Genomic DNA, 19,006 nt, shown 5'->3' with positions numbered 1-19,006 from the left:
TGCAGAGGAGTTGCCAGACGACATTCCGAAAGAAGAATTTACAGCGAGAGTGTTGGATGCCGTTCATGATGGTATTCTTGGAAAGATAATGAAAAGCGCCGTTACTCACAGTATGGATGTCCTCCTGAGGAAAGAGGTGACGAAGTTGGCGGATGAGGTGCTGAGGTACAGAAAGACCCTGTCTGAAAAGATGCTTGCTGACGATTCAATATCGTTTAAAGACCCTGTGTGTTTGGAGAAGTTGCCGGATGGATTTGAGGCCGGATGGAAAGAGTGGAAGAGCGGTTGGGGCGACAGAGAAGAGTTGGCGTACCAAGCATTTATCAAAGAGATTGTACCACCACCCCCAGAGTGAAAAAACATTTTAATGCCTGTAACAAAAAAACCTAATAAAGATCCTTTAACGAGAGAATGTACATGGTTTGTTGTGTGATTTTTTGCATCATCTTGAGTGCTTGCACGTCATTGGTTCCTAGATGCACGAGGGATAGCATCATGGTTTGTGGGGTGAGAAATTCTCCGTGAAAGCCTGAGGAGGATTCGAAAACGCGTCCGAAGGGCCAGACATTGGAGAGGTCTCTTCTCATGTACCATGGGTGGGGAAAATGTTGGGTGAGAAAGAGGAGCATGACATCTTCGTCGGGGTGGGGTTCGTCCAAATAGATTTTACAGGCCAGGGGTCTCTATGGAAAATAAAAAAGAAAAAAATGAATGCCCCGACCAGGAATCGAACCTGGGTCTTTGAGGCCACAACTCAACGTCTTAACCATTAGACCATCGAAGCGCTTACCTCTTTAGGACTTGGTTTGGGGGATGTCATGGTTTAGGAAAAATGACATGGAGTCTGAAAAATGGAACAAAAACCAGCTTTTTATTGGACATTCCACTTGTTATTACAGGGTGGGACGTGTGCTCGATCCTATTGACCGTCGCCCTCTTTTTCTTCTTCAGGATAATAATCAAGAAAAGATTTGACATGATTGATTCTGTTCAGCGCCTGGTCGTGACAGTTTCCCAGGAAGACGGGTTCGTAACTGTCGGTTACCAGATTGTGGTACATGCCATAGATGACCCCGCAACAGGTTGCATAGACGCACCCTAGTCCCCAGTCTTTTCTCAGCGGTCCCGTGATTGCGCGTACGAATTTGTCATGGGTCCCTTTTCTACTCAATTCTAGTATCGGTTGGCGGCAGCATGGTCTTGTTTGCTGGCATACGTAACAATGGGTGGATTCCATGTCTAAAATTGAAATAGTCTATGGTAAGTGTTGTGGGCCCAGTCTACATGGATGACTAAATCGTTAATATCGTCCTCGTCGGAGACCCCCAGCATCTCTTCCAGGAACAAAAGATCTAGTTCGTCCAGGGCCGCCCCGACGATATCTAAAAATTCCCTGTACAAAGGGGTCTCTTCTTCGTCCTTCATCCGCTCTCGCACTCGCTTTCTCAAGGCGGTCAACTCGGAATTACATCGCTCTAATACTTCCATACTCACTTGGTACTTTGAGAAGCCACAGCAACACCCACAGTCTTCTGTAATAGGCGCTCATACAAGTTGAATAACTTAGAGTGAAAGTGAACGGTCCGACTCGCTTGTTTTATACACACGGTACAACGGGGTCCAGTCTCCTACCGTGAGGTGGGCGTGGTAGGGGATACCCCCTATCCCCTGGGTCTATGGGAACACGTGACTTCGTCTTGATCTGTGATTGGCTGGACGGATCTGCATAAAGCGAATCAGCGTCGTCCGCTCATCACTCTGAGTTTTTAACTTGTATTGAGCGCTACCATGGCCTTGAGGGAGAGACATATCCAGAACAATTTCAGACCGAGAAAGCCTGAGGTCACCTATGAAGAAGCGATTGACCGAATGGATGAGGCCTGGACCCGATTTTACGAGGCCATGAATTTCCCCATCCGGGATTTGTTGGCGGGCCGCCGTTGGCTGATACGGTTTAAGGATTCGAGTCAGTTAGAGGTGATGCTGCACCAGATCCTCTTCTTCATGGACGAGCAGCGCGAGAACTGGACCCGAACCCAGCGCAAGTACCGTAGCGTAGAGAAGTGTTTTGGCAGAACATTGTTCAACGCGATCCTGGCTATACGTAGGAACCTTGTGTGGGACGTGAGAGTGAAGCCGCCCGTGGACAGGATCACGTTTCATCGGATGATGTTGTGTTACAATTTCGAGCCTTTTCAGTCCACATGGACTCAGAGACAAAGGAACACTTGTAGACGTTATGTCAATGTCATCAACTTTTATTATAGTACTTTCAACCAATGTGATCAGAACACAATGCGATCGATGATCGATGCAGAAGATAGGTTACCATGTGTAAAATAAAAAATCAGAGTGTGTTTTTACAAAAACTGTGTCTGTGTGTTTCTTAGTTTGGGTTCTGTCCATTGATCAGTATGGCTTCGGCGACTCCTCGTGGGTATTCGTTGATCCATTGAAAGAACTTGCAGGTACGCTTGGGACACTTGAGATAGAGCCTGTCTGGGTTGGACTGGGAGTGGGAGGTGGCTAAGAACAGGGACTTGCTGCATAGACATCGGAAACGAGCTGGGTCGATGTTCCTGTAGCAGGGGTGGGTCTGTGCGGCGACGCGTTTCAGGTAGGCGCTCACCTCGTTAGTGCCACAGGTCGCATAACACTTGGTGTAGAATCTGGAAGAGGGGCATCGGTAATACTCCCAGGTACTACCGTGTGGGGTTTGCACACTTCCAAATTCCATGGGTACCATACAACGAGGGCAGGTGTGATCTTGTGTTTTCAGTTGGTTCAGGAACTGATCGGGGTCGAATTCCTGCAACACTTGTACTTCGGTGAATTCTCCTTTGTCGTCCACTTCAGGTGGTAATTCTATGACGTTGTCTTTCTTGAATTTGTCGAGTCCTATCGGTTCCAGGACTTGAATGGCGTTTGGAGGTGATTCTCTTATCACTGTCAGGCATCCGCCTGGAATGGCAGGTAGCTTTGAGTCTATGAGGAAGATAGAGATTGAGTTAGTATCCCAACAAGGTGTTTTCCCGTAGCATGGTTTCTAGGATGTGTGTGGTTTTTCGCAGGATTTGGGTGTCAGTCTTTGCCTTCGCCTGTAATGGTTACTTTTCATTTCGCTTTTGACTTCTTGGCGTTTGATTGAAAAGACGCTCCATGGCTGCGAGAAGCCTTTGAGAGGTACGGTGGTCCAACTGACAGAGTCCGGTGTGATCTCTTTGAAGAGGACGCGTTCATTGAAACGTAGTCTGGCACGAGGTTTTTTGAATAACCATCCATCTAGGGTGGATTGTAGTCGTTTACCTCCTTCTCCTTCCACTCTATTGGGTAGGAGCAGTTTCAGTTTCTTACGTGCCTCCTTCTTTTTGGACGATTTTCTCTTTTTCTTCTCGGGTTCGACGTGTGAATCCATGACGACTGCTGAAAAGTGACTCGTGATGGAATGCGTGGTTCGACTTTATGTACGTTTTTTACGACCAATCGTAGACGTCTGGTGTGATGGGATCATGTGACGGTCTTCATTGCGATTGGTGGATCTGAAAATAGCGCGTGATCCGTGAAAGTACGTGTACTGAGTGAAAGTGGGGGTGCGCCGCGGGTATAAAAAGAGCCCGTTTGACGCAGTGAATCATTCTCGACTTGCTCTTGGCGCGGTGATGACCCATAGGATTTTGGATGAGAGAGCCGTGCAGGAGATCCTTGAAGATCTGAGACAAGAGTTGAATCGAGCTTCTGGTGTTTTGGCTAGACTCGAAGAAGGCGAAAGACCATTGCATGTAAAGATATTAGACTTGGAGTTACGTCTTGTCTCCCCTTTGTACTATAGGCTCCAGAGGCACTTGATAGACTGGGGCGACCGTAGTTGCTATCCTCATTTGTCTGGCTTGGAGGTCACTAAGCTAGCAGATCGAGAAGGAAAGAAGTTTAACGAGTCCGTCGGAGAGTGGGTTTCAAGATGACTTACTACAGCAACTCTAACCAGATTCGGGAACTAGTGGAGCAGACTGTGGATCAGAAGGTACACACTTTAAGAGATCTCGATGCCATTCCGGATGCAAAAGTGGACATGTACATTTTTGATAATCTCTTCGAACCGTTAGGGACTATACCCGATTGTCTGTGGTCTTTTGAGCTCTTGATGAGACGTCGTCCTGACTGGCGTGGTACGATTTTGGAGTTAATGAAGAGGAACGAAAAGGTGTACCTTTTCTGTGGTGAGTGGTGTCGTGTGATGTATAGAAGTTGTACCAACCATTTCAGATTTATTCATTGTCGGGATCCCACCCTGGACGCAGAACGTTCCTGTTTGATTGCCACCGATAACCTCTCGTACTCGATGAGTGATGCCATCCGTGATCTGTTTGAACCCTTGCGGTTCGCTCGTGACCTATCACGACGGGTGTTGGAGTCAGACAAGAGTCCCAGGGTGGAGGAGATACTTACTTTCAACAGGTGCGATCACAAGGAAACGTGTCTGAAGTTGGAAGAGTTGATCAATGATGTCATGCGTCAGCGTGATCTGTGGAAGGATCGGTTTTTCTTTCGTGCCCTTGAAGCTGATGAGGATGACCTATGTGGTGAGTGTAGAGAGAGTATGCGACAAGCATTCTATGTGAATGGGGACGAGGAGGAAGCCCTGAAGTGGAGACCCGGTAAAGGGGATTGTTTTTGGAAAAATTGTAGATATTATGCCATGGATACCTATGAGGAAGACTGTGATAATGAGTATGGTCGAGAATGTAAGAACACGGGACATGTTGAATACTTTACAGATTCAGACTAGTCTTTTGCCTTCTTTTTCGATAGCCAATCAGAGTTGTTTTTTCGTAAGAACCAATCAGGCACGACGTTTTTGTACACATAAGAAAGTTTGAATAAAAAATTGGGTTCAAATCATTATGTCTCATGCATTGAGTTGGTTGATCTCGAGAGTGTGCGAGACCATGGCCGATCGATGGAGTTGGACTTCCTTGTGTTCTAAGTGCACTAGAGTCTATGCGCGATACGGTGAAGGTGAACCCATCCCTGACAATTTCAGTGATTCGCCCTTGGAGGTGTTTGACTACACCGACGTCGAGCCCAACGTGATGCGTTTTGTCGTTTATATCTTGTGGTTGAAACAGCAACCCGATTCATTTAAGAAGTATCTCGAGGTACGAGAGCAACGTTTCGAGTTGTGGAGACAGTGCGTTTACAAACTTTGGGGACTATGAAGAAAGGTCAAAAAAAGAAGCAAAAGCCGCTTTCGACCGGGACGTCACTGGGACGGTATCGGGATCCCTCCAGACCCGGTAGTCTGGGTGGTCTGACGCGATTCGCCAAGGCCAATAAGATCTCGGTACGACGTGCTCGCGAGGTCTTGCAACGGGATTTGGGGTACTCGTTGCACAAACCCAGACGTCGTCGGTTTCCCACGGTCCCGGTGGTGGTGTTCGGAATCGACGAGCAGTGGACGGCCGACCTGATCGAGGTGATCAATATCGCCAGGTACGATCGAGGGTATCGTTATCTCTTGACTGTGGTGGACGTGTTTTCCAAGCACGCCTGGGTCCAGCCCTTGAAGAGCAAGACGGGTAAAGCAGTGACGGAGGCCATGGCAAAGATCTTGAAAGGAGGTAGAAAACCCATCAATCTTCAGACGGACGATGGGAAGGAATTCTACAACAAGACGTTTCAGGATTTGATGAAGCAGAAAGGCATTCATCATTTTTCGACTCGTGGGGATACGAAATCCAGTGTGGTGGAACGGTTCAATCGGACCCTGAAAGAACGTTTGTACAGGTACTTCACTGTGAAGAATACGATGAAGTTTGTGCCCGTGTTACAAGATCTGGTCCAAGGGTACAATCGATCGTATCATCGCAGTATCAAGATGGCTCCCGATCAGGTGACTTTAGGCAATAGCGAGGACGTGTGGGAGACTCTTTACGGTAAAAAAGGAAGAATGGGAAAAAAATCGAGACGACCTCCACTGAAAGTCGGGGATCGCGTGAGATTGAACAAGAAGTTCCGACAGTTCAAGAAAGGGTATTTACCCGGTTGGACCGAAGAGGTGTTTGTGATACGCAGGGTGCGTCCTGGTAAGGTCACCACGTACAAGGTGGAAGAATGGGACGGCACGTCGGTCGAACGCACGTTTTACGCGCAAGATTTGCAAAAGGTGTCCGTGAAAGACAACGATCTGTTCCGCATCGACAAGATCGTCAAACGGAAAGGGGATAAAGTCTTGGTGCGCTGGAAAGGTTGGCCAGTCAAGTACGACAGTTGGGTGGATAAAAAAGGTTTGTACGTGACCAAAAAGCCAAGACAAAAATGAAAGACTTTTACGTGCAGTTGATGAGCAATGCCAGTACGAGCGAGTTCACGGACAACAAGGCCAACAGTTTCAAGAATCGTTTGCCGTATCCGCTCCTATTTGAATCCGACAAGGAATGGAAAGTGGGATTGGCGAGCGTTTCTTACCCGATTCCTCCGTCACGACCGCATCAAGTACCAGTCCCTCAGGTGCACGACTTTGACGATGACGATTACGTGTTCGGTATTGAGTGGACCATCGAGACGTTCATCTTGCAATCCGATGGTGTGACGGTGGCGTCCGGGACGATACCGCGTACCATTCGACGTCACCGGGAAGGAACTGAACCGTGACCGACACAAAGTGACGAGTGGCAGATCTCTCATGCAATACCTCATCAATCGTTTTCACGAACGCATGTATCATTACATGGATCGCGCGGATGAAAGTCTACGAGCGCCGGACGGGAAAAAGTACTACCCCGTGTTCAGATGGGAGGGGAACGATTTGATTATCGATAACACCGACACGTTCCTCGACGAGTCCGGAGACAGACAACGTCCCAGAGTGTATTTTGGTTCTAAACTGGTCAAGAAGTTGGGTTTGATTAACGAGGAATCGTATTACTCCGTTCACTTGAACATGAATATGATCAAGATCTTTCCCAACGACACCGTCCTGTCTGATTTTGAGAAAGACTGGACCGACCATAGCGACAATCGATCTCATAACTTTTGGAATTTGAACAGCAGCGGTACGTTACAACTCAGTCCCTATTGCAACTGGCGCTTCAGTTACCTGGACGAGGAATACGCCAAGACCTATCGTGGAGTCATTGTCCATCCGGACCTCCCTCCGCCTCGCAGTCCCATGTACCTGTATTCGAATGTAGGTCGTAGCACCATCACGGGGAATCGAGTGACGGATCTCTTGAGAGAAGTCCCCCACGACCCGATCAAGACGACGTACGAACCGAATCAGATTCAATATAAACCTGTGCGCAGCAATGTTTTGGATATAGTGGAGGTGCAATTGGCCGAGAACGACGGAAGATTGGTGGACTTTACATCGGGCGTGACGTCGGTGACATTACACTTTAAGGATGAATGAGTATGCCGATGACTTTTACGTGCAACTGATGAGCAATGCCAGCACGAGCGAGTTCCCGGACAACAAGGCCAACAGTTTCAAGAATCGTCTGCCGAACCCGTTACAGTTGAGAGAGTCGGGCTGGAAAGTGGGTATCAGCGACCTCTCGTTTCCGTCCGCGGCGCGTAAGATGGGTTTGAAAGATTCTCTTCTGTTTGAAATCTGGTGGATCGATATGGTGAACGCAGATCGAAACCTATACACGCAGGTCTCTGGAGTGACGAGAGAGGGCGATTTGGAATTCACGCCTAGGACCGGTACCGAGTTACTGAACATGATACGAGATCGATACATGCATAGGTTGAGAGATCGAACGGGTGTCGACGTGTCCATGTACAAGAAAAAGAGCAAAGCCGACGATCCCACCGAATTGCTGTACACGGTTATGCATCGGGCCGAGAATGGAGAATGCGTCCTCGACAACTCGAGAACGTGCCTCAGCCTCCTGATCAATGGTAAACGCGTCTACCCCCAAATGTCCATCGGCATCGAATTGGCCAAGAAGATGAAATGGGTCAAGATGGGAAAATTGCAAAACGGTCAACCGGGTTACGTCTTGGGACCCCACTTGAGGAAAGAATTTCCCACGGAAGTCGTACCCACAGCCACAGACTTGATCATAGGACAGAATGACGGGGACGAACTATTTTACAAGATCGACCCGGACACATTACATTTGAGTTGTTTCATCGATTGGGTTTTCACGGACCTGGATCGTAGTTACGAGGAAGCGTTCGGTCACGGACGTCGTTCCTTGTTCGTGTATTCGAATGTGGGACAGAGTATGGTGACGGGAAATCAAGTCACGGATCTGTTGAAGCAGGTTCGTTACGATCCGGACGTGGTCGACCTTCAACCGAGACACATCCTATATCTACCGGTGCGCACGACCTTTTTTGACATTGTCGAGACGCAAGTGTCTGAAAACGACGGACAACTGGTGAACTTTGCGTCGGGTGTGACCACGATCACGTTGCATTTCAAAAAGGATGAGTGATTTTTACATCACTTTAACCAGTCACAGCAGTAAGAGCGAGTTCCCGGACAACAAGGCCAACGGTTTCAAGATCAGGCTACCCAATCCCATACGCCTGGAGGGACATGGATGGAAAGTGGGGTTGTTTAGCATCGCCATGCCAGATGCGCATGTGACGCTTCCTTCCTTCACCGACTTTGAAGGTAAAGTCACCTTGGCCTATACCGCATGGAGACGCGTTGAACCTGGAACATCCAATGGGCATTCGTTCGGAGAAGCGTCATTCGACACGAATGACGTCAAAGAGGTTTTCAGCAACGTCAACGGAGTCGAATTCATGAAATCCATTATCAGCTACTTCGAAAGGGAACGCATATTCGGATACTCTGGACCGAGATTGAACTCAAAATATGTCACGAATGATGGGAAAGGAACCTACGTCGCGTTCAAGTGGGAAGGGGAAGACCTGGTCACGGATAACAAAGACATCTTACGTTCCAGAACGGATAGACCTGCATTACGATTCAACGTCGATCTGGCTTTGAGAATGGGATGGATCAAGAAGAGTGGAAACAGTTACGTGCTGGGTCCAAACTTGCGAGTCGAATTTTCAGAGGATGTCATTCCAGACATTCGAAGCAATGGAGACTTGTATGATTCTGATGGAAATGCTGTTTTTTTCCTTGTCGTGAAAAACCCACTCAGAACTTCTGATTTTTTGAGACTCAGCATCCATTGCAATTGGCGTTTTCTGAACCTGAACAAAGCGTTTGAGAGTGTGATTGGAAGCAGTTCGCGTTCCTTGCTCGTGTACTCCAACGTGGGAGGTGGAAGTGTGGTGGGAAATCAAGTCACGGATTTACTGAGAGAGGTCAACTTGATTCGAAGAGGCGCCGGTATTCAGTACTTCGAACCCGCTCACATTCAATATATTCCCGTGCGCAAAGAGGTGCTGGACATTATGGAAGTGCAAGTGGCCGAGGAAACTGGTGAACTGACGAACTTTGGAGCTGGCAATACGATCGCGACGTTACACTTTAAGAAAGAATGATCGGTGGAACTTTGATACGGTTTCATCCCGACGGATACCAATCGGGGTCTGGCATATTCGGCCAGGTTTGGAAAGGCATCAAGAAACGAGGTCCCGGCATTCTCAAGGACGTTCTGAAGGAGACGGCCATCGAGGGTCTGAAAGGTTTAAATTCGGGCGGCAAAGGAGGAAAGCCCAGTTGGAAAGGAGCACTCTCCGGGTTAAAGCGAGGAGCCATACGCTCCGGGAAACGTAAAGCGACGGAAGAGTTCCAACGCTTTTTGGGTAGTAAAAGAAAAAGAAAAGACCTTTTTGGATCATGATTCCCATCTACTCGAGACGCGTGAGACGTATCCCTGGAGGGATACGCACGTATAAAGGCGGTTCGATCTTCCAGACACGCTCAAAACTCCCAGACTACCGTTGGGTAAAGTCAGCACTGAGAAGCGTGCAACGACGAAAAAAAAGACGACGTAGACGACGATGACAGACCTAGTGGCTCATGCTAGGTCGGCGGGGGTTCGTAACCCTCGCCTGGACATGTTCACCACTCCTCCCACGGATCTCAGCATGTCGTCTCGACGTGAGGTGAGAATCAATCCGTTCAATACGGGGATCAACCCAGTGACCTTCCAAATCGATCCTCAAGAAGACTTTATCGACTTGAACGAGAGTTTCTTCGAGGTGGAGTTGGCCGTCAAGACACCTTCCGGAGGCAATATAGCACAAGCGAATCTCATCGGACTCGCCAACAATCTGGCCCACACCCTCTTCAAACAGATCAATATGAGATTGAATGGTACTCTCATCAGCCCACAGACCGATACTTACCACTACAAAGCCTACATCGAAGCGCTGTTGAACCACGACCGAGACGACGGTGAATCGATCCTGAAACCAGAGGGTTGGTACAATTGTCTCAGTGTACCCAGTCGCGGAGACGCCGATGTGATGACAGCCAATAAGTTGGATCCGACTCACGCCGACTATGATGCCTTACCCCAAGATCTCAAGAACATGGTTCAAAGTCGAATTCAGTTTTTTGGTGGAAAGAGAGTGACCTTGAGGTTCAAACCTTACCTGGAAGTGTTTTATCTCACTAAGTTACTGGTACCTGGTGTACAGATCCAGATCGACATGTACTTCAATGCCCCAGCTCTGTGGACTGTACGATGGGCCGGTGCCGATAGTATCAGACTGACTGAAGCCGACGTGAATGTGAGATTGTTCCTGTCTCAAGTGAGAGTGACTCCCTCGGTGTACCGAGAACTCATGACCAGCATGAAAGGCGGAAGAGTAGCCACTTACCCCACGGTGAGAGGTGAAATTCGAACCTACTCTCATCCCAATGACAATCGTCATTTTGAGTGCAGCAATCCTTTCCACAATACGCTGCCTAATCGGTTGGTGGTGGTGTTGATGAAACAAACAGCCTTCAATGGAACTATTACCATCAATCCGTTCGATTTTGGAAAATTCAATCTGGCTTCCATCAAACAATTGGTGAGAGGAGAAGAGTACCCCTACGAGACCTTGGAGCTCAAACACGATGATGACAGTAAAGATCTGAGAGGTTACCAAAGATTCCTCAAAGCCTCAGGAGTCTTGTGCCGTGGAAAAGGAAACATGGTACGAAAAGAGGACTGGGGTCACGGCAAGAGATGCAACCTGTTTGTATTTGACAACACAGCCAATGGATGTTTGGACAGTCCAGTGTTGAACCCCAAGCAGGAAGGTGAACTGCGTCTGGTGATCGATTTTGGAGACAACCCAGGCTCAAACCTGACCATCTTGTTGTACGGCGAATTCGAGAACATGCTGGAGATCAACGAGAACCGAGTCGTCATCTACGACGTGTACCAATGAGAGAAGAAAAAAATCCGTCACTCTGCTGTGTTTTTCACGGCACGGTACCTTGCGATCGGCTTCCAAGGACAGTACCTCAAGAAGGACCGACCGCTTACATCGTGAACACGGACCCTCACGACAAACCGGGATTTCATTGGATCGCCTTGTGGGCTGACAGGGACAAGTGCGAGATCCTGGACAGTTACGGTCTGCCGTTGGACACGTACGGAACCGCCGGGCCGATCCAAGCATGGTTGGACCGTCATTTCAAGTACCAGATTCACAACGGCAAGAGTCTACAGTCCCTCTTCAGTCAGAGTTGCGGCGGCTACGCCCTGATGTTCCTGATCGACGGAGCCGAAGGTCGTGACATGAACGATTTCTTGAATCGTTTTAAGAAAAACGAGTTTGTGGAGAACGATCGTAAAGTAGGACAGATGTTGAAACGTTTGATCGTGGACGAGTTGGACTGGCGCAAGATTTGTAAAACCCCGTGTCACCAGGACACGTGCGGTTCCTCTAGAGGAGTGCGTCATTTGTGACAAAGTAAGTTGTTCGAATAAAAAAGTGTTCATTTTTGAGAGAAAAGGATGTTGCGTGGTGAGGTCAGATGGTTCCCTCGATTCCTAGAACTGTGTCGAGAAGGGTATCTGTACTTGTCCTCGGATGATCCTCGTGGACAGGTCCTGGAACGCATTTTAGATTGCGACAGTTACCGTCGAGTCCGATTCATACTGGACCAGGAAAAAGATCATTGGCTTCGATACGACCTGTTCCATCTGCGCACGAGAGCCAGACTTCAAAAGGACGCTTGCAGAGATTACAAGTGTTACCCGTATTGGCACGTTCTTCGCTACGGCAATAAGTTCTTACACCATCACTTTGCAAGTGCATAAAAAGGTGCGGTGGAAACCAAAATTGTTCATTATGGAGTTACTAACAAAACAAGACACTTCATGGATCTTCCGTTTCGAGGGCATAGACACTTGGACGACGTGATAGCCAGGTTAGAAAAACGCTACGGAAAATCTGGTAAAAAAACGCCTCAACCGAGTGCGGCTCATTTCAAGAAAAACCAACCGCCAAAAAGACGGCTCGATCTTAAAATACTTCAACCGGCAAGAAGACAAATTGCTCTTCAACCGACTCCAAAGGCTATCCTTGACACCGGCGAGCTACCACCTACTGTGACCACTCGTAGGAAAAGAAAGAGAGCGCCCACCATGCCAAGGCTTTCTGAGAAAGAAGATAGGAAAAGAAGAATGAAAAAGAGGCATTGGTACGAAGACAAGTTTGGAGATTTGAGTAAGTTTGTCAAGAAAGCTCGAAAAAGGAGATCGGCTCCTGCCAAGACAGCGCGTCCCAAGAGACCCGCCGCCAAGAGAGCCATGACCAAGATCAAGAGGGGAAAAGCGTGGTACGCAAGGAAATTCCAGGTGGGGAAATTCGCGAAACCACAGGGAGCGCCTGCCAAGAGTCGATCCAAGAAAAAACCCATCTGTTTCAATCGTAGAGTCACCCTATTGGGTCTGCTGAGACGCATCCCGACCGTCAAGACCCCATTGGCCACGTTGTTCGGATAAAAAACGGAGCGTCTCGAGACCGTGGACCATTTCAAGATCATGGAACGACGCAAAGCGTTTCAATTTCACACTCCGTCGAGTTTGTTGATAGCGGGTCCGTCGGGTTGCGGCAAGACGGTGTTCACTACCAAACTGCTCTTGGAGAACGGCGACTTGTTCCAACAAACACCGAAGAGTATTCATTACTGCTACGGATCGTGGCAAGATGGTTTCCAAAAGCTCAAGAAGGGTGGGGTCAAGTTTTACGAAGGCATCCCCGAAAGCGAACAGTTACCCCGATGGTTTCCTGGAGGGGGTGTGTTGGTCTTGGACGATCTGATGGACGAGGGTGGTAACGAGAAGCGCGTGTTGGATCTCTTCACCAAACATTCGCATCATCGGAACATTACGGTGATTTACCTGTGCCAGGATCTATTCCCTAACGGAAAATTCGCCAAGACCATTTCCCGCAACGCTCATTACATCGCGGCCTTCAAGAACCCTCGGGATCAGTTGGGGATACGAAATCTATTACTGCAATCTTTTCCCACGCAATGGCAGGAGGTGTTGGACACGTTTCGAAAGGTCACCGATCGACCTTACGGTTACATGCTATTGGATCTTCATCCAGCCAGTCAGGACGATCAACGCGTCCTCAGCCACGTGTTAAAAGACGAAGGATTCGTACGATGCCATCAGTTTGCGACACCGTCATGTTGAGGAGCGAAGTCGAGTGGTTTCCGCTATTCATTCACCTGTCTAAAAACAGGCTCCATTACATCATGAATCCCAATGAGATGGATTACGAGCCGATGAGACAGGTCACGGAATGTGAGAGTTATCGTCAAGTAGGGTCCATCGTGAAAGCATATAATGGGGAGGGTTTCGATGATTTGGTTCATAAACAAGAAGAACTCGCTCAGAAGAAGATAGAAAGAGAGAGGGGAAGAGAGAGAAATGAGTTCTGGTGGTGATGATGAGTTCAACTTCTCGGCTCTGGACGATTATTTACCTTGGACGACACCGGTTAGAACGAGTACTCCGATTCCGCCTGCGGCGGGTGTGGGTCTAAGCCTGAACGCTCTTTCACCGCGGTCGTCACTGTCGACACCGCCCCTGCCAGGGGCCTCGGCCGTAGGAGTAGGCACTCCCGTCGCGGGTACGACCCAGACCAATGTCACGGCGGGGGTCGGTAGCGCCGGTTCGGGGTCCTCACGCGCCAACGTCACGGCCGGAGTGGGTGCGTCCAATTCGTCGCGTCGAATGGTAAGACGTTCACCCACACCGACGGACGCCACACCTTTGGCACGAGCTGTTCGAGGAGGGAAACGACCGAGACGCGTCCCACGTCAAAACACGCCGACGTCCCCCAGTGATGCAGGGAGCCGCAGAAGAAGTAGCGCTAGTGGTAGCGGTGGTAGAAGAGGCAGAGGCGGAGGAGGTGGAGGCGGAGGCGGAGGTGGAAGTGGTAGTGACTCCACACCGCCTTCGTCGGTGAGATCGGGTCGAGGAGGAAGAAGAAGGCGAGGCACCCGTGTTCTCGACCAAGCCCAGATGCAGCAACAATTAAAGGAGATTTTGCGCCAACAACAACAAACGGCCGCGGGTCGTCGAATCGCAGGCATCACAACCACGAATACGATCTCGACTACCTATAAGAACGGACAACGTCCTACGGTGACTCGCAATTCGACCAGTGTGCGAAACTGAGAACATCAACATGCTGAGAAGCGAAGTCAAGTGGTTCCCCTACTTCCTGCATCTATGTCGATGCTCTCGCTCTTACTGGGATGCGACCAGCATGGATCACGAAGACATGAAACGTATCGCGGACGAGTGTGATAGTTACAGACAAGTCCGGGACATCCTGAACCAATCCGTAGAAACCGCCTTCAAGGACGAGATTTGGGAATACGAGCAACAAGCTAAAAGGATCGAGCGTCCCGACAGAAAGTCAGACTACGTTTAGCACTGGTTGGAAAAGAGTCATGAGTACTTCGGTCTGTTTATTGGATGAACCTTTTACCATTGTGGTGGAATTGGACTTGTTGAGACGTTTGGACGGTTTGTATGCTTTCTATCACAAGTATTGGTGGTGTCGAAGGCAGATGTTCGGTTACTACAAATTGTGTAACGCCATTCTCAACGGACTGGCCTTACTGGTCGTGGCAGCGAGCATCATCGTGGGATCCGTGTGGAAAGAAGGGTACACGGTGGTAGGATGGACGGCTTTAGCCACCGCACTGAAAGGATAGAACGATTTCAAGAAGTATTCGCTCAAGATGGACATGACCCAATTCGCTTACACGACTTACGAAAAGACATTGACTGAACTTAGGAACTACGCTCTGGGTGGAGTGGAGGAATTGGATGGATTTTTGATCAAGATGCAAAGGTTGGACGACGTGGTGACGGATTTCACACCTCCCACGTACGACCGATACGTTCGAGACTACGAAACACGATTCGTTCACGCGCCTCTGTAAAACGGACACGTGATCACCTTCGTGAGTCATTCAAGTGGAAAAGTGTGTGCGTGTCAGAACCCGACATGGTGAGGAGAAGGCGAAGGAGACAGCGAGTGGGAGTACGTCGAGGAAGAAGGAGGATCCAAACGGGAAAAGGTTTTTTCGACAGTTTAAAAAAAGAACTTGGCTATGCAAAAAAAGCATTCAAGTTGTATTCAGATGTTCAAAGAAGAAGCAGAGCGGTGTAGAGAGACTCTATAAAAAGGACACGTGATCACCTGCCTACGTCATTCAAGTGGAAAAGTGCGTGCGTGTCAGAACACGACATGGTTGTGAGAAGGCGAAGGAGACGGCGAGTGGGAATACGTCGAGGAGGAAGAAGGAGGGTCCAAAAGGGAAAGGGTCTTGGTAAACTGGTCAGCACCGTAGCCAAGACGGTTTTGGGCATTCTCGAAGACTTGTGAATAAAAGAGCGTGACGAGTCAACCGGACGTTAGACGTGAACGATGAAGCTGTTGCGACGACAACGTCGTTTCTTGACGAGCGTCCTGAAAGAAGCCAATCGAAATAAACGTCAACAGATGTTGCATTACGCCGACAGAGATCAGATCAACGCCATCAGCGAGATGGTTCTCAATTTGCTGAAAAAGAGGATCCCCATCGACGCAACGACTTATGGGAAACTGAAAAGACATAAAAAGGCTTTGCGCGAAGTGGGTAGACGTAGAAACTCCCTCAAGCGTCGAAGAGAACATCTCCTGAGTCAGAACGGAGCAGGTTTCTGGAGCGGATTACACGGTTGTTTCAAAGCATGTTGTGTACGGTGAAAGGACGCAGTGAAGACGGTTACCCGCTGGAGGGGATCGACGTCATACCCAATTTCCCGCCGAGAGAAGAAGAGTCCAATACCATTCCTAAACTCGTGCAGTTGTTGCAAGATGCCAATCGTCGCGAAGCCCGATGGAAGGACTCGTACGATTACTTGAACAAGAGGTACCACGACCTGTATCAAGAGTACATGGCTTTAAAGTTCGGTGACTTCTGCCAAACCTGTCAAACGAAACGAGATACCACACCGCCCGGTGGGTGCATCGAGTTGTGCAGGGAGTGTGGTAAAGGCAAGCAAACCGTTCAAAGTCTTAAACTCGAGCTGGAAAAGAAAGACGAATCTATACGGTACTGGCAAGACTGTTACGAGACGGCCTTGAGAGAATTGTCCGAGTTTCCTGACACGACCCTGAGTCAGCAGAAGGCATGAACGAAGTCATGATGGTACCCGTTCAAGAATTCAATCGTTTGCAAGATTATTACAAGGGTAAGATCACCCAGAGCGCCTTGTTGAACAAAGCGGGACGTTTGGCCGCCGAAGAAGATCTCATCTTGAAAGACAAACGTATCCCCGCCAGCATGGCCGTCAAGATGACCAAACCCATGGCAAACGAAGAAGTCAAACTAGTGAAACGTATACGGACGGGTATACGAGGCACTCCCACGTACCAAGGAACGATAGAACCCGAAGGCATGGCCGACGCACCTGTCGAACGTCTATTGAAACAGATCATCAAGGGAGTCAACCAACCACCCGCAGCCCCAGTGGTCATCAAGCAAGAACCCGCTACACCTTCCACGTCAGGTCTCAAAAAGGAATTTACGAAACCATTCACAAGCAAGAAGCTTCCCGTTCCACCCAAACCGTACACGACAGGTAAAAAGAAACCCATGTCCGAATCGCAAAAAGAGTTCTTAAGATCCATCGGTGTCGCCGAGAAATACATAGACGACGACGGCGGTTACAGTCCCAAAGGCAAGGGCAAGGGCAAGGGCAAGACGTACAAGAAGGCCAAGAAGACAGAAGCAGAAAAGTTACAAGAAGGATGGGAAGATTTCGAACCTTGGAGAAAGGGACTGAAATACGACTCCGCCTAAGACAAGAAAACGTTGGAAATTGTAAACAATTTTTTTATTGTTGTTGTTGTAATCATTAAAGAAAGTTACACTCTTTGTTGTTTCAAAAAAGAGGCTCTTTGTTTTTTTATTCAAGTCTCACATGCCATGCCATTGTGGTACAGAGTATCCGAGGCATTCGATGTCACAAACAAACGTTCGATCCTTATTTGGTCCCCGAACGTCGAGGAAGATATGAATAACAACCTAAACTTAATCGTGGAGGTGAAATTGAACACTCTAAAAGGGGTGTTGAAATAAAACATGCGATACACCTCCATGCGTATATGATCGTACGAAATGACACTGAGGGGAAAGAACACGGTGCCATGAATGTACATTGGACTTCGTCCCTCCGTGGATCGCACAAAGTCCTCCATCTCGCGATAGTACTGGAACCACACTGTGACAGGAAGGGGATAAGGCAAATGATTCCACGAACGCGTCAAGGAATTGCGCGTCTCGAAGGGTCTTCCAATGTCTCTGAGATTTCCAAGGTCATCATGAATCATTCTGCCTTGAGCGTCCACTACGAACGAAAAAATAAAAAAACAGTGTCAGGTCCATAGTCCGTCCTCATGGTAAAGCGATGGGCCTCCAGGAAAGGGTAGTAGACACAGCTGTTGAATCACAATATCCCTTTGTCCTTCCACGCGTCTAAAGAAGAGTCTGAACCTTTGAATTCGGATCAAGTTATACGTATAATAAGGGGTGTTGTAAATGAACAGACGGTACAAAATAGCTCTGACCTCTCGGGTCGGTTCTACGGGGAGACGCACACTACAGTGAATGTACAGGTCTCGATCCCGATACAGAGTCACGAAATTTCTGAGAAAGGTATAATAACGTCGCCAAACGTCAGGGTCCAAGTCATACGGCAATTCATCCCACAGGTACGACCCCTCGTGATGGCACTGGTTAGGTCTATCCTCACTACGATATCGCTCCAACTCTCGATCCAATCTAACTAAACCATCATCCGCACCTGACGGTAACGGGGCCTCATCGTTATCATCTTCCTCGAGTTCCTCGTCGGTTTCCAACACGACCTCAGGCTGATTATCGCCGATCACGCGTCGGCAGTTGCCGCAGTTCAGAACCCATCTCTCCATATCCTGGTAACAACGTCGATGCATGAACACACCGCAGCAAGGAGTACGTTGGCACGCTGCCAGAGAATCAACGTGAATATCTCTCTGACAAATAAAACACACTTGTTGAATCGGTGTTTCTTCGAGTATCTGACCCCGAAGGCGACGACTACGTCTCGGTGGTTCATCGTCGTGTGATCGTACACGACGACGACGTAATCGTCTCGGTGGTTCTTCGGGGGACTGACTTCGAGGTCGGCGGCTGCTGCGCCCAGGTTCAGTCGACATGACCAAACTGAAAAAACGCCGAATGCGTGCGACTCGCTTTATGTCAATCATGCACCAATCAAACGAAAAAAGCCGACATCACGTGTGCAGGGTAGACACAGGGGATAGGGGTATCCCCCTACCACGCCCACTCACGGTAGGAGACTGGAACCAGGTCGAGTGCAACCTGGGATCCAGTTTTACCGTAAGTATAAAAAGATCGGCTCAAACCGTTCACGGCACTCTGAGTTTTTGTCTTATATCGAGCGCTGAAATCATGGCAGAGGAGCTGACCGACGAGGAGATGAACCAACAGATGGATCAACATGAAGAAGCAGTGAGTATCTGAAATTAATGGATAAAATAACGTGCA

General features: G+C 48.8%; 1 non-coding gene and 1 pseudogene across 1 annotated transcript; one reads left to right on the top strand and one right to left on the bottom strand.

Moving 5' to 3' along the window:
* Positions 1 to 712: 712 nt before the first annotated feature.
* Trnah-gug (transfer RNA histidin (anticodon GUG)) lies at positions 713 to 784 on the bottom strand. The gene has a single exon. It is a non-coding gene; the product is annotated as a tRNA-His (tRNA).
* Positions 785 to 6,227: 5,443 nt separating this feature from the next.
* LOC145462735 (uncharacterized) lies at positions 6,228 to 7,408 on the top strand (annotated as a pseudogene).
* Positions 7,409 to 19,006: the final 11,598 nt, after the last annotated feature.

This window comes from Orbicella franksi, chromosome 1, assembly GCF_964199315.1.
Source record: "Orbicella franksi chromosome 1, jaOrbFran1.1, whole genome shotgun sequence".
Lineage (NCBI taxonomy): Eukaryota > Metazoa > Cnidaria > Anthozoa > Scleractinia > Merulinidae > Orbicella > Orbicella franksi.
This window is presented reverse-complemented; position numbering and strand designations above follow the sequence as displayed.